Source organism: Mustela nivalis (assembly GCF_964662115.1).
Source record: "Mustela nivalis genome assembly, contig: HAP1_SCAFFOLD_827, whole genome shotgun sequence".
Taxonomy (NCBI): domain Eukaryota; kingdom Metazoa; phylum Chordata; class Mammalia; order Carnivora; family Mustelidae; genus Mustela; species Mustela nivalis.
In genome coordinates this window covers 150,048-157,385 of record NW_028135837.1, presented here as the reverse complement: position 1 = coordinate 157,385, position 7,338 = coordinate 150,048, and positions in this window count along the sequence as shown.

The window sequence follows — 7,338 nt, the reverse complement described above, 5'->3', positions numbered from 1 at the left end:
TGGATCCACTTTGCCTTGTGTAGAATATTTGAAATATATTAAGTACAGAATGTCTCTCTAAATAACATTTAGAATCATCATTAGTTTATGACTCCTGACTCATTTGTTTATGCAGTGATACTTACTTCAAGAACACTGAAATTTGTAATATAATTTTGAATTAATCACCAAGCTAGTTTATTTTAACTTATGAAAAAATAATTTCTCATGTTGGTTTAATTCTGCTCTTATGTTATGGTCATGACATTTTCATTAAAATAAAGTAGAAAATAGAAGTAAATAATTAATGAAAAATAAAAAATAATAAATAAAAAATAAAAGCAAATCTCTTGTGAAATGTTAAACTTTTCTTACTTATTTTGTTTTGCTTTTCCTCTACCATGCTGGCAAAGCTGTATGTTGCAGATAAGTATAATTTTCTAGGTGGTAGGTTTGTTACTTTTACTAAAATTTTCAAAATATAAAGAGTTGAATAGTCATGGATTGTTTATTAAACTCCTTATCTACACATATAAAAATAAAACAATGATGGTGACCTGGGTATTTCTAAAATTGTATTCTGTTTTTCCATATTATGGTTTACAATGTAATTAATAAAGATTCTGCATATATTAACATCCATCCCCTTCTATCTCATCTGTATGTCCATACAGAGCATGTATGATTTCTATTCATTTCTATGTTGTGGTGAAGAGATTGTCTGAAGTAGCCTATATTTATGCAGGTAGATCTTAAGCTACGGTGCTCTTGTTTATTTGCTTGTTCGTGATCAGTATGTCTGAAAGATGATAACTATTGCATCAGGTGTGACGATTAAAAAATATTATTGGTGCCTGATACACTGTGATGAAATAGGTAAGTCAATTCATAATTTGTTAATTAAATTAGAAAAGAAATTCCTTTGGATTTGTTCTTTATTAAAGTTTTTTTTTAACGAATTCCTTGGGATGTTTTTTGTGTAATATATATCACATGCCTCAACCTTTAAATTTGAATGTAGAAAAGAGTTATCAGAATGAGCCTAGAAAATATTGTTATGGGGGCGCCTGGGTGGCTCAGTGGGTTAAGCCGCTGCCTTTGGCTCAGGTCATAATCTCAGAGTCCTGGGATCGAGTCCCACATTGGGCTCTCTGCTCAGCAGGGTGCCTGCTTCCTCCTCTCTTTCTGCCTGCCTCTCTGCCTACTTGTGATCTCTCTCTGTCAAATAAATAAACAAAATCTTAAAAAAAAGAAAACATTGTTTTGAAATATTTTTGTTCTGTTATATTATGTTAACTTAGGAAATAATGGTAGTTATTTTTATTAGCATTTCCTACTTTCCACATGCCCTTACAGATGAGATATCATGTTTTTCCTACTCTTTTTATCGTGGTTGTTATATTCTTCATGATCAATAACAATCAATGAAAATTCCTAACATTAATTTTCTTTGGGAAAGTGATATTTTAGCAGGAATCCATGACCTAAAATTTTAGCTGTTGTTCTTCCAGGAGATGAGACTATCAATGTTCCCGAAATTTCAAGAAATAGAACTTATTAATTGTGTTGGTTGATGTTTATTGTCTCTGAACTTAGAGGTGCATAATTCAATTTAAAATTTATTTTGGGGGCGCCTGGGTGGCTCAGTGGGTTAAAGCCTCTGCCTTTGGCTCAGGTCATGATCCCAGGGTCCTGGGATCGAGCCCCGCATCGGGCTCTCTGCCTAGCAGGGAGCCTGCTTCCTCTTCCCTCTCTCTCTGCCTGCCTCTCTGCCTACTTGTGATCTCTATCTGTCAAATAAAATAAATAAAATCTTAAAAAAAACGGAGTGGACCTTATGGGGGTGCTTATCTGAAATTGAGGGACATTATAAAAAAATAAAAAATAAAATTTATTTTGAATTGAAAACAAGATCTTACTGAAGTTTAGGCATCCCACTTTATATCAGGCCTCCAGTACATTCTAATTTATTTATAGAAAATATCATAAACATGAATGACACTTTTCCTATTGCATTTATATGAAACTGCAATGACTCAAAGATGTCAGATCTGAAAAGCACTACCTTTCTATAATTTCTGTTTCTTAGGAGGAATGGATATACCATTTTAGCTCAATTATCCAACAGTATTCAAAACCACCATGAATTTTAAAACATAGTTATTACACCCTAAAAATCAAGTATGAAAATGTATAAACAACCAAATCTCTATCTGTAAATGAAATACTCCCACACAGACGGGTTTTAAAACTTTCTAACTTAAGGAATTTGATAGCACAGACTCAGGGTAGTAGTTTCAGTGCCTACAGTATACTTTCAGGGAGAGAGTAATGTAAGCTCTGAGTCACTTTCTGCCCAGAGATGACCTAATAGTGGTCCTGGCATTGTTTGTTTGTTTTTGAAAATACGTTCCTGGGCGTCATTCAGAAAATGCAGAGTTTGGCATCTATATAAATTAAGGATGATCTTTTTGAACTTTTGTCTTTCATTACATCAAATTACCATAATTGGACAGAAATTCCACTAAATTAAGCATTGTTAGGAAATGTGTAAATTGGAGCTACTCAAATTAGTTGCTCTTTGAACTATGTGCTGTTGGTTCAGGATTAGATAAGGATTTTGAAGGCAAACCTAAATCATTGCTTCCTTTTTTGAGAGATTCTCAGCATATTTTCTTAAAATTAGCTGAAATAAACAATGTGTTTAGTCGCAAAGTGATTTGCATTTTTGCACAAACTCCCTATCTCCTTGAGAATTATAACAGATATTTCATGAAACATCATTGATCTTTACTTTGTTACACTGCTGTAAAGTACATTCAGAGTTGCCAGTTAAAGGTGTTAGTGTTGAGATGAAATGTCATGCATTTTTCTTCACTTCCATGCAAATGAACACAGTAATTTATTAAGACACAATGAAGAAAAAAAAATTGACAATGAGTTCCAGATTTTAAAAATCACTTGCCATTCAATCCAAATTGTGAGTTTGATCGGTTACCGAACACTTTATAATGCACCCCCGGTAATTTTACAGAGATTACTTTTTTCTTACCAATTCTTGATTATTCTGTCTTGCAATGCAGAGAAAGCTAACTAATTTAAAATAAACTTCCGTTAATTTTGATTGTTATAAACTTAAAATTGACTAATTTCCATATACAGAGTTTAAAATGTTCACAATTTACATTAAATATATATTCTGTGTATACCTTGGAAAAATTATACTGAAAATTGAAATTAAAATGATGTTGTATATAGCTGCAAGAAGCCGCCTGTCCCATTTCATCTTACTATATAAGTTGTGTCAGGTAATTTATAAAATCCCTGCTGCATAACAAATCTATTTTTTGTTGGAATGGGTAGTAATGTTTCTTCTTATTTCGAAATAAGAGTTGGTCTATGAGTGCCTCTGCAACTGTATTTTTCCTAAGTGGCTTCATGGTCTTGAACTGAGAAAGTTCAGAGCATTAAACATCAAAGTAATATATTTTGACATAATTAGACATCAAGGAAATGCAATTAAAATGACACTGAGATATCACTACACACTTACCAGAATGGCTAAAATAAAATATAATGACAAGCCCAAAAGAAAAAAATATACCATTTAATGATACACAATGGCAAGTTGTACCATAACTTAACCATCTCTGACTAGTGTAGTGTTAAATTTGTTTTTCTAAGCCATGTTTTGGGTCACTTACCACTTTTCAAGGATATAAAGTGCTATCATTTTACTTAAAACTGTGAAATTTGGTCAGATTTAAATTTCAATTTATGTTAAAACATTCTGTAAACTGTGTTAGACTTTGACATTTGTTCCCTCAGTTCAGTGAATAACACTATATCATATTCTGAAAAATACGCTAATTTTTTATTATTTTGAAAAATATCCCTTTTTCCTCTTATGGTTATTATGAATATGAATTAATAGTAGAATTTGATATGGTCCAGTATGACCATAAATACTTTATTGTATATTATCAAATTTAATAATGAATATAATGTACTTCTTTGGACAATTTTTAAAGACCAGTCTACTCTTAAAACAAAAAAAATGGAGATGCACTTCTTTAGTTCACACAAATTTCATTTTATTATATATGACCTCAGATAAATTTCAACAAATCATAATTTATTAAAATCATGTCTACTTAAAAATCTCATAGAAGAGTTAAACCATCAAAAATAAAAATAAACACACACAACACACACACATCACCCATGAATTGGCAAATCACAATTGCTGTAACAATACATTAGGCATTCCACAGTTAAGGGCTATCAAAATTTCCATCAGTGACAAAAAGATTTGTATCCAAATGGACTGATTTTCCAGAATCCAAGAAAAAGTCTCCTAGGATTTATTTAAAGATAAATATTTGAACAAATACTTCTTAAATTTAGGAAATTCAGAACATACGATTAAAGAATATTTGCAGTGCAGACTATATTCAATCCTTCCTTCAAAATGTGCCTTTGAGTACATAATTCTGTTTTCTCAATCTCAATTGAGCTGTCTTCCAAGGAAGTTTTCCAAAATGTGTGTCTCTGTGTGATAAATGTTCTAAGACCTAACATGCTTCATTGTATTTTTACTGTGCTCTCAAATTTAATCAATAATTTGGATTGATGTATAATACCTAGTTTCAAATATCTTTTCCATCTATAAAAACTCCCAGCTGTCTCTTTATATGCTATTACTATTGAGAATTGTGCTGTCAGTATTATTCTTGTACATTTTAGGTGATCTGTTCTTCTCTTGGGCATCATTTATGCTCTTCTCTGTTTTTGATATTCTTAAAACTCACCATAATGTATACGAGTGGTTTTTAGTGTGTGTAGTTTTTGTTTTGTTTTGTTTCTGATATCTCATGTTTGGCATCATTTTAAGTCTGGTATCTTTTATCTTTCTTTAATTTTCCAAAATTTATCTCAGTACTTATTTAAATATTTTCTTTATTTTTTTTTTCTCTTCTGCTGTATTTGGGCAGAAGTCATTAATTTGTTTGTTTTTCCCAACTCATTTATTCATTTTACAGCTATATTCATCTTAGTCTCCATTTATTGTATTCTTTATTTCAACAATTTTCACTTAATTTATATTCACAGTATAGTATCTTTCTTTTCCTTGTATATGTATATCATTATTTTATCATATACTTTTAAGCTATTTTTAAAAATATTTTATTTATTTATTTGACAGTGAGAGATCACAAGTAGGCAGAGAGGTGGGCAGAGAGAGAGGAAGAGAAGCAGGCTACCTGCTGAGCAGAAAGCCCGATGTGGGGCTTGATCCCAGGACCCTGAGATCATGACCTGAACGGAAGGCAGCGGCTTAACCCACTGAGCCACCCAGGCGCTCCTTTTAAGCTATTTTTTAAAAGTACAGTCATTCTTTTTTTTTTTAAGATTTTATTTATTTATTTATTTGACAGAGAGAGATCACAAGTAGACAGAGGGCAGGCAGAGAGAGAGAGAGGGAAGCAGACTCCCTGCTGAGCAGAGAGCCTGATGCAGGACTTGATCCCAGGACCCTGAGATTATGACCTGAGCTGAAGGCAGTGGCTTAATCCACTGTGCCACCTAGGCGCCCCTAAGCTATTTTTTTAATTCCTGTTCCAATAACACTTGGATTGGCATATAAAGTTAACCACATCATATTTTTTAGGTAAGTAATTGTACTTTTTATGTGCATAGTTATTTTGGTCCATGAGTTCAGCTCTTCTTAGGATCATCAAATCTCTGTAAAGTCTGGGTATGCTAGGATTTTCTAAGCAACAATAAAATACATTGAAACCTGGTAGCTTAATTATAATAATGTTTTCTTTCTCAATCATTCATAATAGTATTCCATTCTGAGTAGCTTCCTTCTATTTTGCAGCTTTAGTGTTTGGAAAAACTTGAAATGTGATATTACTGTGATAATGTGAATTAGTCAGGGTTTTTCAGAGAATCGGGAAGAGAAAAAAAGGAAGATATTCTCCAGGGCCAACTCTAGAAGTGACTATTAAAACATCTGTCCAAATTCAATTGAACAAAACTCAGAAATGCCATCTCCAGTGAAATACAAAAAAGATTATATATAGTTCTGGGCACACACATCTCATTTGACCCAATGATGTATATCAATGAAAGACTGAAGGCCAATCACCACTCCATGGGAGAATTTAAAAATAAATTTACTAATGAGGCCAAGAATTCAGAATCACCAATACTTCAGAACTAATAATAACTGCCTTCACTTGATTTTATTCTATAAGATAAATCCTATGATCAAGTTTCAATTTTAAATTCTTACAATTTTAAATTCTTAAATCCTTATGAAGAAGCATCATTTGGAGGGAGCAGTTTTCATAATTTATCATCCATCAGCTTTTTTTAAAAGATTTTATTTATTTATTGGACACAGAGAGAGAGAAAGAGAGAGAGAGAGAGAGATCACAAGTAAGCAGAGAGGCAGGCAAGCAGGGAGGGAAGCAGGCTTCTTTTTGAGCAGAGCCCGATGTGGGGCTGGATCCCAGGACCCAGAGACCATGACTTGAGATGAAGGCAGAGGCTTAACCCACCACCCACGTGATGAGAGAGCCACTCAGGTGCCCCTCATCCATCAGTCTTAATTGATTGGAGGAAAATGTGTGGAGGAATAATGCCTTAGGGAGCTAATCTCTCTAAAGAATTTTCAAGTCTTTACCCCTTCAAGGTTTTTGTAAAGTTCTGATAGCCTCTAAACATCTAGTGGATTTCTACAGTGACAGGCCTGTTAAAACCTGTCTTCAAACCAGGAATAGAGCTTGAAACATACCAGTCAAGGGCAACTTTGAGTCTTTTAAGGAATTTATCATCATTTCTTTCTTTTTGGTTAATATCTGAAATAGTTCCATATTACACTGGCATAATTTCTCCAGAGCTGACTTTGAAGGAGGCATTCAGTTCCAGCTAGTTCCATATTTTGGCAAGAACTATACTTCTATATTTAAAAAAAAACATATTTTAGGGCACCTGGGTGGCTCAGTGGGTTAAAATCTCTTCCTTCGGCTCAGGTCATGATTCCAGGTTCCTGGGATTGAGTCCTACAGTGGGCTCTCTTCTCAGCTGGGAGCATGCTTCCATTCCTCTCTCTCTGGCTGCCTCTCTGCCTTCCTATGATCTCTGTCAAGTAAATAAATAAAATTTTTAAAAAAACATATTTTATACCAGTTATCCATGTTTATTAACTAAGATATCACAATACAAATAATACAAACAGTTGCTCTTTACTAATACCTTCAACCAAGATCAAAAAATATGTCATATTTTCTCCAAAAATTTTATATCATCTGATAGGTCAGATATATATATAAAATTACTTTTAAAGTT